This window comes from Mobula birostris, chromosome 13 (genome assembly GCF_030028105.1).
Source record: "Mobula birostris isolate sMobBir1 chromosome 13, sMobBir1.hap1, whole genome shotgun sequence".
NCBI lineage: Eukaryota > Metazoa > Chordata > Chondrichthyes > Myliobatiformes > Myliobatidae > Mobula > Mobula birostris.
This window is the reverse complement of record NC_092382.1, coordinates 108,920,477-108,937,637: the sequence shown is the minus strand read 5'-3', so window position 1 is coordinate 108,937,637 and position 17,161 is coordinate 108,920,477. Positions and strand designations below refer to the sequence as shown.

The 17,161-nt window shown below is 50.8% G+C and overlaps 1 protein-coding gene across 2 annotated transcripts in view; it reads left to right on the top strand.

The window, feature by feature from the left end:
* The first annotated feature begins 306 nt into the window (after positions 1-306).
* Positions 307-17,161, top strand: part of LOC140207799 (uncharacterized) — a 46,126-nt gene continuing 29,271 nt past the window's right edge. The window contains exons 1-3 of one of the 2 annotated variants that reach the window (XM_072276362.1): positions 307-377; positions 3,511-3,693; positions 10,851-11,023. The gene's annotated coding sequence lies outside the window, so the exon portion shown is untranslated. Of the gene's footprint in view, positions 378-3,510; positions 3,694-7,393; positions 7,475-10,850; positions 11,024-17,161 lie in introns of those variants that run through there. The other variant, XM_072276363.1, reaches the window with a different exon arrangement.

Genomic DNA, 17,161 nt, shown 5'->3' with positions numbered 1-17,161 from the left:
TCAGACACAGAGTGAATCTCCCTCCACTCCGTCCCAACACACACGCCCGTGGTCAGACACAGAGTGAAGCTCCCTCCACTCCGTCCCAACACACACGCCCGTGGTCAGACACAGAGTGAATCTCCCTCCACTCCGTTAGTGCTAGTTTTGCCACTTCCACCGGATATCGCTCGCTCGGTACTGAGCATCACTACGTCTCTGTATGTACAAGCCGGTCGTGTGGTTTCACACCAGTTCCGCCTAGTGCAGCAAACTCACCAGCCACTCACAGCCCTTCCTCTCCTCCTCCTCCCTCCTCAGTTCCACGTCGAGTCACAAGCCGATATTATCTCTGAGACAGGCACGCAATTAGAGGCTACAGAAAGACTGAAGTGATGGTGAGTGGTGAAAAGGGGAGAGAAGGAGTAAGTAGGGAGATTCTTTCAGTTTCTGGATCCGTTGTTGTGTTATGGAACTGTGGGGAGAGAGCTTCACTCTGTGTCTGAGCACAGGTTGTGAGCCGGGACGGTGTGGAGGGCGCTTCCATCTGTCTCTGACGCTGGGTATGTGTCATGGGACTGTGAGAGGGCGAATCACTCTGTGTCTGACCACGGGAGTGTGTGATGGGCTGCTGTGGAGGGAGATTCACTCTGTGTCTGAGGCCGGGAGTGTGTGATGGGACAGTGCAGTGGGGGATTCACTCTGTGTATGATTCTGAGTACTGCGAGATGGGATGGTCTGCAGGGAGCTGTACTTGTGTCTGACCCCGGGTGCGGTTGGTCGGACGGTGCCGAGGGCTCTCTGTCTCTCTCTCTCTCTCTCTCTCTCTCACACACACACACACACACACACACACACACACACACGCTCTCTCTCTCTCTCTCTCTCTCTCTCTTTCTCACACACACAGCCGATCCAGCACATGATCTCCCGCTCCACCACCCTCTTAGCTATTACCCCCATACCCATTTAATTTCACCTCCCCCCTTACTTACTGTGGAGGATGTAACTAACCCGGCTGTCCAGTGGGCGGCGCCTTTCCTGTGATCGAGACTGACGGCCCGGCCACATTTCAGCCCGGTGAATTTTCACTGTGAGCGGGAGGGTGGGAAGGGAGAAAGTAGGGTAGAGAGGGTGGGGAGACACACGAGAAGGCGTCATGAGGAGGGCAGTGAGATAGAAAGGCATAGGAGGGAGAGGTGTAAGCGGAAAAAAGGAGGGGGCTGTCGAGAGGAGCGAAATTGAAGCGGGTTAGAGACATTCCTGGGAGAGAAATCGGGAGATAGTGAGCGGAGAGTGAGGGACGCAGAGAGAGAAAATGACAGACAGCAGGTCATGGAGGGTTTTTGAGAGAGCTCCTGGGCTCCGTCTGTTTGGCTGACGTCCCTGCTATTTTTATTTTCTGCTGTCTGTTTGACCGCCCAGTCAGTGTAACCGCACGCTTTCAAGACTTCTTTGAAATAATGAAAATCCCCCGCTAATGTTCCAATGGGTGCGGTGTGTGAAACTTCAGATACCGATCAGCGTGCGTTGGTTCAAACTTCAATATCTAAACGTCCGCTGTTTTTGCTAAATACTACACGGTCTGAAAATGGCAAACTATTGCTCTGACGTCTTCTCGGAGGGAAGGGGCTGGCTTACTTCGGTGTGTGTTGCGGGTTTGTCCCGGGGCCGTGGTTTCTAGAGCACAGAGGGTCTGAAGCCCCGGAGATAAGCAGAGCAATGGGAGCGCTGACGCTCAAACCAGGAATCACCGGGAGGTTGGGGTTGTGGGGGGTGGTGTTCGGTACCAATCTCTTGGAGAATGAAGTCTCTGCGTCTGTGACAACATATCCGTCCGCCTTTCTTTCCTTGTTCACTCGTCATCCCTCAATCTTCCCCTTTTTCCATTGCTTTCTCTCTCCCTTCTTCTCTTCCTATGTCATTCCAACTTCTATATTCCTTCTCCCTCAATCGACCCTTCCCTGCATCCCTCCTCCCTCTCTGTAGCGCTTTCTCTTCTCCCTTTCTTCCTTCGGCCCCTCTCTGCCCGTTTTTTTTTAAATTCTCACTCTCTGTTTCTCCTGCTCGCGCTCTGTTTTCTCACTCTATCCTCTAATTTCTCTCCAAGACTCCACCCCTCCCTATTTTAGCCCCTCTCTCTCCCTGTTCCTTCCCACTTCTGGCCCTCTATTTCTTTCATTCCGCTCCCCCTTTCTGACTCCTGTAACCCACGTCTCTCTTTCCGCCAAGCCCTAACCTTTCCCTCACTCTCGCCTCCCTCTGAATCTCCACACTCTTCCTATTCTTTACTCCGCCACTCTCATCGCTCCAGAATAACCCTCTCTCTCAACCTTAATCTCCCTCTTCCCCATCACTTCCTCCCCTGCTCTCGGCTCCTCTCTTTATCATTTGCTCATCTGGTGTTTGTTCGGTCGGTCTGACTCCGCTGTCAACACGGGCTGCCTCTGACGACAGTTGGTTCCCCTCGCTGCGCTCAGAGACGCAGAGAATCCGAGACAGGATTAACGACAGCGAGATCTACATGAATATGCAGCTTGTAAATCTGGACGCATGGTTTCCATCGAGAAGAGAGAGGGGCGGAGACGGAGGAAAGGAATTTCAATCTCTTTCTGTCCCCAGGAATGGGTACTGGGACAGGGTGGAGTGAGCTTCACTCTGTCCCAGGAAAGGACGGTGTGATAGGACGGTGTGGACGGAACAGAACTCTGTGTCTGACCCTGGGCATGTGTGATGGCACCATGCAGAGGGAGCTTCGCCCTGTGTCTGAACACAAGACTGTGTGATGGGGCGGTGTGGAGGGAGCTTCATTATGTGTCTGACCCTGGAAGTTTGTGATGGGAGGGTGTGGAGGGAGCTTCACTCTGTTTCTGACCCCAGGAGAGTGTGATGGGATGGTGTCGAGGGAGATTCACTCTGTGTCTGAACCCGTGAGTGCATGATTGGACGGGCTGCAGGGAGCTTCACTCTGTGTCTGACCACGGGACTGTTGTTCGCACGGTGCAGTGGCTCTCTCTCTCTTCCTCTCGCTCTCTCTCACGCACACACACACACACATACACACACACACACACACACACACACCCACACACCCATAAAGCCGCTGCAGCACATCGCCTCCCGCACCACCGCCCCCTTAGTCACGACGCTCTCCGCGTTTATTTCCGTAGCCCCATTTCCTCTCAGCTCCACCTTACTTACTGTGGAGGATATAACGAATCCGGCTGCCCAGTGGGCGGCGCCTCTCCTGGGAACGGGACAGACGGCCTGGTCACATTTCAGTAGGGTGAACGTTTACTGTGAGTGGCAGAGAGTGGGAAGGGATAAAGGAGGGTAGAGCGTGTGGAGAGATAGAAAGAGAATGTTTCGTGAGGAGGGCGGTGAGATTGAAAGGGATCCGGAGAGAGAGCAGAGTGAGGCAGGGAGCTGGAGAAGGGAGCGATATTGAAGCGGGATAGATACACTGATTGAAGTGGCTGTTGTCAGATCTGAGATAGAAAGGATTCGCAGGTTTTTCCGTTTTTTTTAAAGGGCCAGCCATTTGGGAGCGGAAGAGCTGAAGACAACCGGTCAGCGAGCGCGTTTTAAAAGAAGTTTCGTCTAGCGAAGCGGCCATCTTCGTAGCTTCCATCGTCGGAGTGGACTGAGTCAGAGTTAGACGGCTTTGGCTCAACAGGCTTCGGCCAGAACAGGCAGAGGCGAGGGGATGTTCCGGTAAGTTGTTGTTGTTGTTATTGTTGTTTTTTCATCTCATTAGATTTCTTTTTTAACTAATATGTTTAGAGAGAATGTCAGGCAGGATGTTGGAATGCTCCTCCTGCAGGTTGTGGAAAGTCAGGGTGACCTCTGGTGTCCCTGACAACGACACCTGAAAGAATTGCATCCAGCTACAGCTCCTAACCAAACCGGATTACGGAACTGAAACGGGAGCTGGACGACCTCCGGATCATTCGGGAGAATGAGGTGTTTATAGACAGAAGCTTCAGGAAGGTAGTCACGCCAAAGGAGCATTGCGCAGGAAATTGGTTACCGTCAGGCGAGGGAGGGGGAAAGGACAGGAAGCGCAGGGTCCCCCTGTGGTCATTTCCCTCAACAACAAGTACAGACGTTTGTATACCGATTTGTTGACTTACCTGGGACAAGCTGCGACAGCCGGATCTCTGGCACTGAGTCTGGTTCTGCAGTGCAGAAGGGAGGGTGGAAGAAGAGGTGAGCGGTAGTGATAGGGGACTCGATAGTTAGAGGTACAGACAGGAGATTCTGTGGCCGTGGCAGGGACTCCGGGATGGTTTGATGCCTCTTGGAAGCCATGTTCAGGAATGTCTCTGATCGCCTGCATAGCATTCTGAAATGGGGGGGTGATCAGCCAGATATTATGGTGCCAATGACTTAGGAGGAAACAGCGAAGAGGTCCTGAAGAGTGAGTATCGAGAGCTTGGTAGGAAGTTAAACAGCAAGACCTCGAGGGTGATAATCTCGGATCTGGGAATATATATCCAAAATTACCTAAAATTTGTGGCACAGGTAGTAAACACACCTAATGGTGCACTGCCCTTTGTAAATCAAAGTACTGAGTACAGGAGTTGGACTGTTATGGTGAGGTTGTATAAGACATTGGTGAGGCCGCATTTGGAGTATAGTGTGCAGTTTTGATCACCTAATTACAGGAAGGTCATTAATAAGGTTGAACGAGTGCAGAGAAGGTTTACGATGATGCTGCCGGGGCTTGAGAAACTGAGTTTCAGAGAAAGGTTGAATAGGCTGGGACACTATTCTCTGTGCGCAGAAAAAGGGGAGATTTGATAGAGGAATATAACATTATGATGGGTATAGATAGAGTGACTGCAAGCAGGCTTTTATCACTGAGGCTAGGGGAGAAAAAAAAAACAGACGATATGGGTTGTGGGAAGGGGGAAGAGTTTAAAGGGAACATTGGGGGGAGGGGTTTCTTCACACAGAGGAGGTGGGAGTGTGGAATGAGCTGCCAGATGAAGTGGTAAATGCGGTACACTTTTAACTTTTAAGATAAACTTGGGATGGTACATGGATGAGAGGCGTATGGAGGGATATGGTCCAGATGCAGATCAGTGGGACTAGGCATAAAAATGGTCCGGCAGAGCCAAGAAGGGCCAAAGGGCCTGTTTCTGTGCTCTAATGTTCTATGGATCTATTGTTCGATGGAGGGAGCTTCACACTGTGCCTGGCCCCGGGAGTGTGTGATGGGACGGTGTGGGGGGAGCTTCACTCTGTTTCTGACCCCGGGAGTGTGTGATGTGACGGTGCGGAGGGAGATTCACTCTGTGTCTGAACCCGGGAGTTTGTGATGGGACGGTGTGGAGGGAGATTCACTCTGTGTGTCTGACCCCGGGAGTGTGTGATGGGACGGTGTGGAGGGAGATTCACTCTGTTTCTGACCCCGGGAGTGTGTGATGTGACGGTGCGGAGGGAGATTCACTCTGTGTCTGAACCCGGGAGTGCCTGACGGAGCGGCGTGGAGGGAGCTTCTCTCTGTGTGTCTTTGTGAGTGTGTGATGGGAAAGTACGGAGGGAGATTCACTCCGTGTCTCACCCCCGGAGTGTGTGATGCGAAGGTGTGGAGGGAGCTTCACTCTGTGTCTGACCCGGGGAGTGTGTGATGGGACGGTGTGGAGAGAGATTCACTCCGTGTCTCACCCCCGGAGTGTGTGATGGGACGGTGAGGAGGGAGCTTCGCTCTGTGTCTCACCCCCGGAGTGTGTGATGAGACGGTTTGGAGAGAGATTCACTATGTCTGACTCCGGGAGAGTGTTTGACTGTTCATTCTGCCGATGCCGAGGTACATCTCTCTCTCTCTCTCTCTCTCTTTCTCTCTCTCTCTCTCTCTCTCTCGCTCTGCCAATCTCCCTCTCTCCCCCCCTCTCTCTCTCTCTCTTTCTCTGTCTCTCTCTCTCTGTCTCCCTCTCTCCCTCTCTCTCACTCACACATACACACACACACACACACACACACACACACGCACACACACACACAGCTGCTCCAGCACGTCGCCACGCACACTACCAGCCCCTTCGCCAAATACTCCACACACCCCTCATTTCCAACATCCCGCTTCTTTTTCCCACTCTGTGTGCGCGGACGTGAAAGGGCAGAGTGAAGGTGGTTTTCAGAGGGTTTGGGGACAGAAAGAGAAGGCTGATTGAGGAGGGAAGTCAGATGTAAAGGCACACGGCGAGAGGGGTGGAGAGAGGGAGGGACAGCGAGGGAGTTGCGAAACTCAAGCGGGATCGGTACATTCATGGGGATAGATAGGGAGACAGTGACTTATGCAGAGAGCGAAAGGGATAGACAGGAAATAATGGAGGGTGTTTGATTGAGCTCCGGAACTCCCTCTTTTAGGCTGACGTCCCTGTTATTGTTTTGCTGTCTTGATGAAGAACCAGTCAGAGTAGTCGCACGCTTTCAAGACTTCTCTCAAATACTGATAACCCCCAACTTATATTCTAATTGGAAATGAGAGTCAAACAGTAGGTACAGATCAGCGTGCGAATGGTTTCCTGTAAACTTCAATGTCCACATACCCGTTCTTTTTTTTTTTGTTAAACACTGCACAGTCTAAAAATGGCAATCTGTTTTCCGCGACCTTTCCGGTGTAAACTTGGTGCAGATTGGAGAGAGAGAGAGAGACTGCGAGGAGTTGTTCATTTCACTCGGGGGTGGGGGTTCGCTTGCTTCGTTGGGTGTTGGGTGTTTGCACCTGGGGGTACAATTCTCCCGGATAATAGGTGTTCTGCATGAGTGACAAATACATCTCCGTCATTTGCTCCTTCTTCACTCATTGCAATTCTCTCTAATCATCTTCTTGCACTCCCTTCTCCCGCCCTTCTCATTCTATCTCCCTCCATCGTCCCTCCCCTGCATCCCACCTCCCTCTCTGTGGCACTCTCTCTCCTCCCTCCCATGTTCTTCGCCCCCTCCATGCCCTTTTCTCTCTCGCTTTCTCCCTTTTTTACCCGTCAACTCACCCTCACATTATTCCCTCTGTCCGCTAATTTCTCTTCAAATATCCTGGGCTTTCCCCCCCCCCCCTCTTTACTCATTCTCTCCCACACCCGACCCTCCCCCTCTTTCTTTTCCCTCCCCTTTTATAGTCCCTTGTCACTCAGTTCACTCTCTCGAACTCCCCCAAATCTCTCTCGTTCTCCCCTCCCCCTCTTTCTCCCTTCTATCACAACTCCTCCCCCCGTCACTGACAACTCTCGAGAACACCCGCTCTCTCACCTTCAACCTTCGTCCTGCCCGGCACATCCCGTCCCTGCTCCTGGCCTCTCTCTTTATTATCCCTTCATCTGGTGTTTGCTGGTGTCGGTCTGACCCCCTGTAAACACGGGCTTCCTCTGACAACGGTCGCTTACCCTATCAGAGCTGAGAACTCAGAAAATTCTCGACGGGATGGACGACAGGGAGACATACATGAATGTGAAGATCACAAAAACGGACTCACGGTCTCCATCCCGAGGTGAGTGGGGCAGAAGGAGGGATGGAGGGAGTTTCACTGTGTGTCTGAGCTCAGGTGTGTGTGATGGGACTGTGTGGAGGGAGTTTTACTCTGTGTCTGACCCCGGGAGTGTGTGACGTGACTGCGTGGAGGGAGTTTTACTCCCTGTCCGAGCCCGGGTGTGTGTGATGGGACGGTGTGGAGGGAGCTCCATTCTGAGTTTCATCACGGGAATGTGCGATGGGACGGTGTGTAGTGAGCTCCGTTATGTGTCTGACCCCGGGAATGTGTGACAGGACGGTGTGGAGGGAGTGTCACTCTGTGTCTGATCCCGGGAGTTAGCGAAGGGACGGTGTGGATAGAGATTCTCTGCGTGTCTGATTTCGGGCGTGTTTGATGGGACGGTGTGGAGGGAGATTCACTCTGTGTCGGATCCCGGGTTCGGAGATGGGAAGGTATGGAGGGAGATTCACTCTGTGTCTGACCCCGGGAGTGTGTGATGGCCCGGTGTGGAGGGATATTCTTTCTGTGTTTAACCCCCGGGGCCACTCTGTGTCTCACCCGGGAGCGTGGGCTGGGATGGTGTGGAGGCAGCTTCACTCTGTGTCTGACCTCAGCAGTGTGTGATTGGACGTTGTGGAGGAAGCTTCACTCTGTGTCTGATCCCGGGAATTTGTGATGGGACAGTGTTGAGGAAGATTCACTCTGTGTATGATCCAGAGTACTGTGAGATGGGACGGTCTGCATTTAGCTGTGCTTGCGTCTGAACCCGGGTGTGGTTGGTCGGATGGTGCCGAGGGCCGAGGGCTCTCTGTCTCTCTCTCTCTCTCTCTCTCTCTCTCTCCCTCTCTTTCTTTCTTTCTTTCACACACACACACAGCCGATCCAGCACATCACCTCCCGCACCACCACCCTCTTAGCTATTATCCTCACACCCATTTCCTTTCACCTCCCCCCCTTACTGTGGAGGATGTAACTAATCTGGCTGTAGAGTGCGCAGCGCCTTTCCTGTGAACGGGACTGACGGCCTGGTCACATTTCAGTCCGGTGAACGTTCAGTGTGGGCGGGAGGGTGCGAAGGGAGAAAGTAGGGTAGAGAGGGTGGGGAGACAAAAGAGAAGTCTTCATGAGGAGGGCAGTGAGATAGAAAGGCAAAGGAGGGAGAGGGGTAAGAGGGAAAAGGAGGGGGCTGTCGAGAGGAGCGAAATTGAAGCGGGTTAGAGACATTCATGGGAGAGAAATCGGGAGATAGTGAGCGGAGAGTGAGGGAAGCAGAGAGAGAAAATGACAGACAGCAGGTAATGGAGGGTTTTTGAGAGCTCCTGGGCTCCGTCTGTTTGGCTGACGTCCCTGCTATTTTTATTTTCTGTTGTCTGTATGACCGCCCAGTCAGTGTAACCGCACGCTTTCAAGACTTCTTTGAACTAATGAAAACACCCCCGCTAACGTTCCAATGGGTGCAGTGTGGAAACTTCAGATACTGATCAGCGTGCGTTGGTTCAAACTTCAATATCTAAACGTGCGCTTTTTTGGCTAAATACTACACGGTCTAAAAATGGCAAACTATTGCTCTGACGTCTTCTCGGATGGAAGGAGCTGGCTTACTTCGGTGGGTGTTGCTGGCTTGTCCCCGGGCCGTGGTTTCTGCAGCACAGAGGGTCTGAAGCCCCGGCGATAAGCAGAGCAATGGGAGCGCTGACGCTCAAACCAGGAACCAGCTGGAGGTTAGGGTTGTGGGGGGTGGTGTTCGGTACAAATGTCTCGGACAATAAAGTCTCTGCATCTGTGACAACATATCCGTCCGCCTTTCACTCCTTGTTCACTCATCATCCCTCAATCTTCCCCTTCTTCCATTGCTTTCTCACTCCCTTCTTCTCGTCCAATGTCATTCCAACTTCTATATTCCTTCTCCCTCAATCGACCCTTCCCTGCATCCCTCCTCCCTCTCTGTAGTGCTTTCTCTTCTCCCTTTCTTCCTTCGGCCCCTCCCTGCCCGTTTTTTTTATTCTTACTCTCTGTTTCTCCTGCTCGCCTTCCGTTTTTTCACTCTATCCCCTAATTTTTCTCCAAGACTCCACCGTCCCTATTTTAACCCCTCTCTCGCCCCCTTCCCTCCCACTTCTCGCCCTCCATTCCTTCATTCCGCTCCCCCTTTCTGACTCCTGTAACCCAGGTCTCTCTTTCCGCCAAGCCCTAACCTTTCCCTCACTCTCCCCTCACTCTAAATCTCTACACTTTCCGTATTCTTCACCCCGCCACTCTCATCTCTCCAGACCACCCCCTCTCTCACCCTCAATCTCTCTCTTCCCCCCCTCTCGGTTGCTCTCTTTATCAGCGGCTCAGGTGCTGTTGGTTTGTGTCGATCAACAAGGGCTTCCTCTGACAACGGTTTCTTCCCCTCCCCCTCACTGAGCTCAGAGACGCAGAGAATCCGAGATAGGATTGACGACAGCGAAACTTACATGAATGTGCAGCTCGTAAAACCGGACTCATCGCCGCAATCGAGAAGTGAGAGGGGCAGAGATGGAGGGAGCGACTTCTAATTTCTTTCTGACTTCAGGAATGGGTAATGGGACAGGGTGGAGGGAGTTTCACACTGCGTCTGACAGCGGGAATGTGTAATGGGACAATGTGGAGTGAGCTTCACTCTGTCTCAACAAAGGACAGTGTGATGGGACGTTGTGGACGGAACTGGACTCTGTGTCTGACCCTGGGCGTGTGTGATGGCACCATGCAGAGGGAGCTTCACCCTGTGGCTGAACACAGTACTGTGTCATGGGACGGCGTGGAGGGAGTTTCACTCTGTGTCTGAACCCGGGACTGTGCGATGGGACGGCGTGGAGGGAGATTCACTCTGTGTCTGACCCCGGGGGAGTTGTTCGGACGGTGCAAGGGCTCAAGGGCTCTCTCTCTCTCTCTCTCTCTCTCTCTCTCTCTCTCCCTCTCTCTCTCTCGACCACACACACACACAAGGCCGCCGCAGCACTTCGCCTCCCGCACCACCACCCCCTTAGCCACTACGCTCCCCGGTCCCACCTTTATTTCAAAAGTCCCTATTTCCTTTCACTTCCCCATTACTTAATGAGGAAGATGTACCGAAGTGGGCGGCTCCTTTCCTGGAAACAGAACAGAACAGTCATATTTCAATCAGGTGACCGTTTACTGTGAGCGGGAGAGAGTGGGAAGGGATAAAGGAGGGTAGAGCGTGTGGAGAGATAGAAAGAGGATGCTTCTTCAGTAAGGCATTGAGATTTAAAGGGCACCGGAGAGAGGGCAGAGAGCGGGGGGAGCAAGAGAGATGAGCGAAATTGAAGCGGGATACGTACATTCATCGAAGTGGTCGTCGTCAGATCTGAGATAGAAAGGATTCGCAAACTTTTCCGTTTTTTTTTTAAAGGGCCAACCAATTGGGAGCGGAGGAGCTGAAGACAGCCGGTCGGCTAGCGAGCTTTAAAAGAATATTCTTCTAGCGAAGCGGCCATCTTCGTAGCTGCTATCGTCGGAGTCGACAGCGTCAGAGCTAGACGGTTTTGGCTCAACAGGCTTCGGCGAGAACAGGCAGAGGCGAGGGTAGGTTCCCTAAGTTGTTGTTGTTGTTTTTATTTTTCTCATTAGATTTATTTTTTTTTAACTAGCAAGTTTAGAGAGAATGTCAGACAGGATTTTGGAATGCTGCTCTTGCAGGAAGTGGGAAGTCAGGGAGACCTCTGGTGTCCCTGACAAAGATACCTGTAAGAAGTGCATTTAGCTACAGCTCCTAAAAAAACGCGTTAGGGAACTGGAACGGATCATTCGGGAGAATTAAGTGTTTATAGACAGAAGCTTCAGGGAAGTAGTTACGCCAAAGGAGCAGTGCGCAGGAAATTGGGTTAGCGTCAGGCGAGAGAAGGGAAAAGTGCAAGCAGAGTAGGGTTCCCCTGTAGCCATTCCCCTCAACAACAAGTAAACCGATTTGGTGACTTACCTGGGACAAGCTGCGACAGCCGGATCTCTGCCACTGAGTCTGGTTCCGCAGTGCAGAAGGGAGGGTGGAAGAAGAGGAGAGAGGTAGTGATAGAAACATAGAAACATATAAACTAGGTGCAGAAGTAGGCAATTCGGCCCTTCGAGCCTTCACCGACATTTATTATGATCATGGCTGATCATCCAACTCAGAACCCCGCCCCAGCCTTCCCTCCATACCCCCTTATCCCCGTAGCCACAAGGGCCATATCTAACTCCCTCTTAAATATAGCCAATGAACTGGCCTCAACTGTTTCCTGTGGCAGAGAATTCCACAGATTCATCACTCTCTGTGTTAAGAAGTTTTTCCTAATCTCGGTTCTAAAAGGCTTCCCCTTTATCGTCAAACTGTGACCCCTCATTCTGTACTTCCCCAACATCGGGAACAATCTTCCTGCATCTAGCTTGTTCAATCCCTTTAGGATTTTATACGTTTCAATCAGATCCCCCCTCAATCTTCTAAATTCCAACGAGTCCAAGCCCAGTTCATCCAGTTTTTCTTCATATGAAAGTCCTGCCATCCCAAGAATCAATCTGGTGAACCTTCTTTGTACTCGCTCTATGGCAAGGATGTCCTTCCTCAGATTAGGGGACCAAAACTGCACACAATACTCCAAGTGTGGTCTCACCAAGGCCTTGTACAACTGCAGTAGTACCTCCCTGCTCCTGTACTCGAATCCTCTCGCTATAAATGCCAGCATACCATTCGCCTTTTTCACCGCCTGCTGTACCTGCATGCCCACTTTCAATGACTGGTGTACAATGACACCAGGTCTCGTTGCACCTCCCCTTTTCCTAATCGGCCACCATTCAGATAATAATCTGTTTTCCTATTTTTGCCACCAAAGTGGATAACTTCACATTTATCCACATTAAATTGCATCTGCCATGAATTTGCCCACTCACCCAATCTATCCAAGTCACCCTGCATCCTCTTAGCATCCTCCTCACAGCTAACACTGCCCCCCAGCTTCGTGTCATCCGCAAACTTGGAGATGCTGCACTTAATTCCCTCATCCAAGTCATTAATATATATTGTAAACAACTGGGGTCCCAGCACTGAGCCTTGCGGTACCCCATTAGTCACTGCCTGCCATTCTGAAAAGGTCTCGTTTATTCCCACTTTTTGCTTCCTGTCTGCTAACCAATTCTCTATCCACATCAATACCTTACCGCCAACACCGTGTGCTTTAAGTTTGCACACTAATCTCCTGTGTGGGACCTTGTCAAAAGCCTTTTGAAAATCCCAATATACCACATCCACTGGCTCTCCCCTATCCACTCTACTAGTTACATCCTCAAAAAATTCTATGAGATTCGTCAGACATGATTTTCCTTTCACAAATCCATGCTGACTTTGTCCGATTATTTCACCGCTTTCCAAATGTGCTGTTATCACATCTTTGAAAACCGACTCCAGCAGTTTCCCCAACACCGACGTTACGCTAACCGGTCTATAATTCCCCGGTTTCTCTCTCCCCCTTTTTAAAAAAGTGGGGTTACATTAGCCACGCTCCAATCCTCAGGAACTAGTCCAGAATCTAAAGAGTTTTGAAAAATTATCACTAATGCATCCACTATTTCTTGGGCTACTTCCTTAAGCACGCTGGGATGCAGGCCATCTGGCCCTGGGGATTTATCTGCCTTCAATCCCTTCAATTTACCTAACACCACTTCCATACTAACATGTATTTCGCTCAGTTCCTCCATCTTACTGGACCCTCTGTTCCCTACTATTTCTGGAAGATTATTTATGTCCTCCTTAGAGAAGACAGAACCAAAGTAATTATTCAATTGGTCTGCCATGTCCTTGCTCCCCATAATCAGTTCACCTGTTTCTGTCTGTAGGGGACCTACATTTGTCTTTACCAGTTTTTTTTTTCCTTTTTACATATCTATGAAAGCTTTTACAGTCAGTTTTTATGTTCCCTGCTAGTTTTCTCTCATAATCTTTTTACTCCTTCCTAATTAAGCCCTTTGTCCTCCTCTGCTGAATTCTGAATTTCTCCCAGTCCTCAGGTGAGCCACTTTTTCTGGCTAATTTGTATGCTTCTTCTTTGGAATTGATACTATCCCTAATTTCTCTTGTCAGCCACGGGTGCACTGCCTTCCTTGACTTATTCTTTTGCCAAACTGGGATGAACAATTGTTGTAGTTCATCCATGCAACCTTTAAATGCTTGCCATTGCATATCCACCGTCAATCCTTTAAGTGTCATTTGCCTGTCAATCTTACCTAATTCACGTCTCATACCTTCAAAGTTACCCCTTTTTTTAAGTTCAGAACCTTTGTTTCTGAATTAACTATCTCACTCTCCATCTTAATGAAGAATTCCGCCATATTATGGTCACTCTTACCCAAGGGGCCTCTCACGACAAGATTGCTAATTAACCCTTCCTCATTGCTCAAACCCAGTCCAGAATAGCCTGTTCTCTAATTGGTTCCTCGACATGTTGGTTCAAAAAACCATCTCGCATACATTCCAAGAAATCCTCTTCCTCAGCACCTTTACTAATTTGGTTCACCCAATCTACATGTAGATTGAAGTCACCCATTATAACCGCTGTTCCTTTATTGCACACATTTCTAATTTCCTGTTTAATACCATCTCCGACCTCACTACTACTGTTAGGTGGCCTGTACACAACTCCCACCAGCGTCTTCTGCCCCTTAGTGTTACGCAGCTCTACCCATATCGATTCCACATCTTCCCGGCTTATGTCCTTCCTTTCTATTGCGTTAATCTCATCTTTAACCAGCAACGCCACCCCACCTCCTTTTCTTTCATGTCTATCCCTCCTGAATATTGAATATCCCTAAATGCTGAGCTCCCATCCTTGGTCACCCTGGAGCCATGTCTCTGTGATCCCAACTATATCATAATCATTAATAACAATCTGCACTTTCAATTCATCCACCTTATTACGAATGTTCCTTGCATTGACACACAAAGCCTTCAGGCGCTCTTTTACAACTCTCTTAGACCTTATACAGTTATGTTGGAAAGTGGCCCTGGATTTGTCGGCCTGCCGCTTTTACTTTTCTCTTTATTACTTTTTGCTTCCTCTCTCACTTTACACCCCTCTGTCTCTCTGCACTCGTTCCCATCCCCCTGTTGTGAACTAACCTCCTCTCGCCTAGCCTCTTTAATTTGATTCCCACCCCACAACCATTCTAGTTTAAAGTCACCTCAGTAGCCCTCGCTAATCTCCCTGCCAGGATATTGCTCCCCCTAGGATTCAAATGTAACCTGTCCTTTTGTACAGGTCACACCTGCGCCAAAAGAGGTTCCAATGATCCAAAAACTTGAATCCCTGCCCCCTGCTCCAATCCCTCAGCCACGCATTTATCCTCCACCTCATCGAATTCCTACTGTCACTGTCGCGTGGCACAGGCAGTAATCCCGAGATTACTACTTTTGCGGTCCTTTTTCTCAACTCCCTCCCTAGCTCCCTATATTCTCCTTTCAGGACCTCATCCCTTTTCCTACCTATGTCGTTGGTACCTATATGTACCACAACCTCTGGCTTCTCACCCTCTCACTTCAGGATGTCTTGAACACGATCAGAAATATCCCGGACCCTGGCACCAGGGAGGCAAACACCATCCGGGTCTCTGGACTGCGTCCACAGAATCGCCTATCTGACCCCCTTACTATCGAGTCCCCTATCACAACTGCCCTCTTCTTCTTTGCCCTACCCTTCTGAGCTACAGGGCCAGACTCTGTGCCGGAGGCACGGCCACTGTCGCTTCCCCCGGTAAACTGTTCCCCCCCCCAACAGTACTCGAACAGGAGTACCTATTGTTAAGGGGCACAGCCACCGGGGTACTCTCTATTACCTGACTCTTGCCCTTCCCCCTCCTAACCGTGAACCACTTGTCTGCCTCCCGTGGCCCCGGTGTGACCACCTGCCTATAACTCCTCTCCATCAACTCCTCACTCTCCCTGACCAGACGAAGGTCATCGAGTTGCAGCTCCAGTTCCGTAACGCGGTCCCTTAGGACCTGCATCTCGATGCACTTGGCGCAGATGTAGACGTCCGGGAGGCTTGGAGACTCCAGGGCCTCCCACATCCGACACCGAGAACAGCAAACTGCCTTCACACTCATACTGCCCCTCTCCTCAAATAACAACTGAAAATGAATGCCAAACCTTCCTCGCCTCGCCCGTTTCCGCCTAAGCCCATTGAGCCGAAGCCCTTAAGTCTTCACTCTGCTCCGGGCTCCCTCCGCCGCCCGCAAACTACGCTGCCTGCTCTATGAGGCTCTGTTCCTTTTAAATCTGCCGCGCTGCACTGCCCGACGTCACACGCCTGCGCAGTCCCGCCTCTCTGAACGCCGTTGGAGAAAAAAAAAACGAAAATTTCAAAAATATCTTTCTCGGCACTCCCACTCCGACTCTCAGACTTCCTTCTTCGAATCAAACCCGAAGCAGGACTTCTGCCCTTTTAAATCTGCCGCGCTGCACTGCCCAACGTCACACGCCTGCGCAGTCCTGCCTCTCTGAACGCCGATAGGGGACTCGATAGTTAGAGCTACAGACAGGAGATTCTGTGGTCGTGGCAGAGACTCCCGGATGGCTTGATGCCTCCCGGATGCCATGTTCAGGACTGTATCTGATCGCCTGCACAGCATTCTGAAGTGGGAGGGTGATCAGCCAGATATCATGGTGCCAATGACGTAGGAGGAAAGAGCGAAGAGGTCCTGAAGAGTGACAATAGAGAGCTTGGTAGGAAGTTAAACAGCAAGACTTCGAGGGTGATAATCTCGGATTATCACTCTATCTCATCAAAATAATGATGGGTACAGATAGAGTGAATGCAAGCAGGCTTTTTCCACTGAGGCAAGGGGAGAGAAAAAAAAAACAGAGGACATGGGTTAAGGGTGAAGGGGAAAAAGTTTAAAGGGAACATGGGGGGTGGTGCTTCTTCACACAGAGAATGGTGGGAGTGTGGAATGAGCTGCCAGATGAAGTGGTGAATGCGGGCTCATTTTTAACTTTTGAGATAAACTTGGACAGGTACATGAATGAGAGGTGTATGGACGGATATGATCCAGATGCAGGTCAGTGGGACTAGGCAGAAAAAAAAATGGTCCGGCACAACCAAGAAGGGTCAAAAGGCCTGATTCTGTGCTCTAATGTTCTATGGATCTGTGGTTCGATGGAGGGAGATTCACACTGTGTCCGGTCCCGGGAGAGTGTGACGGAACGGTGTGCAGCCAGCATTAGTCTGTGTATCTTCTTGGCAGTGTGCGAAAAGACAGTGTTGACAAAGCTTTACTCTGCACGCTGACCTCGGGAGTGTAAGAAGAGACAGTGTGGACTGAACATCACTCTGTGTCTGAAGCCGGGAGTGTGTGATGGGACGGTTTGGGGGTAGCTTCACTCTGTGTCTGACCCCGGGAGTTTGTGATGGGACGGTGTGGAGGGAGATTCACTCTGTGTCTGACCCCGGGAGTGTGTGATGGGACGGTGTGGGGGGAGCTTCACTCTGTGTCTGACCTCGGGAGTGTGTGATGGGGCCGTGTGGATAGAAGTTTACTCGGAGTCTGAACTGCTGAGCGCTTGACGGAGAGGCGTGGAGGGAGCGTCTCTCTGTGTGTCTTCGTGAGCGTGTGATGGGAAAGTGCGGAGGGAATTTCACTCTGCCGGGATTGTGTGATGGGACGGTGTGCTGTGAGCTTCACTTTGTGTCCGTTCCAAGG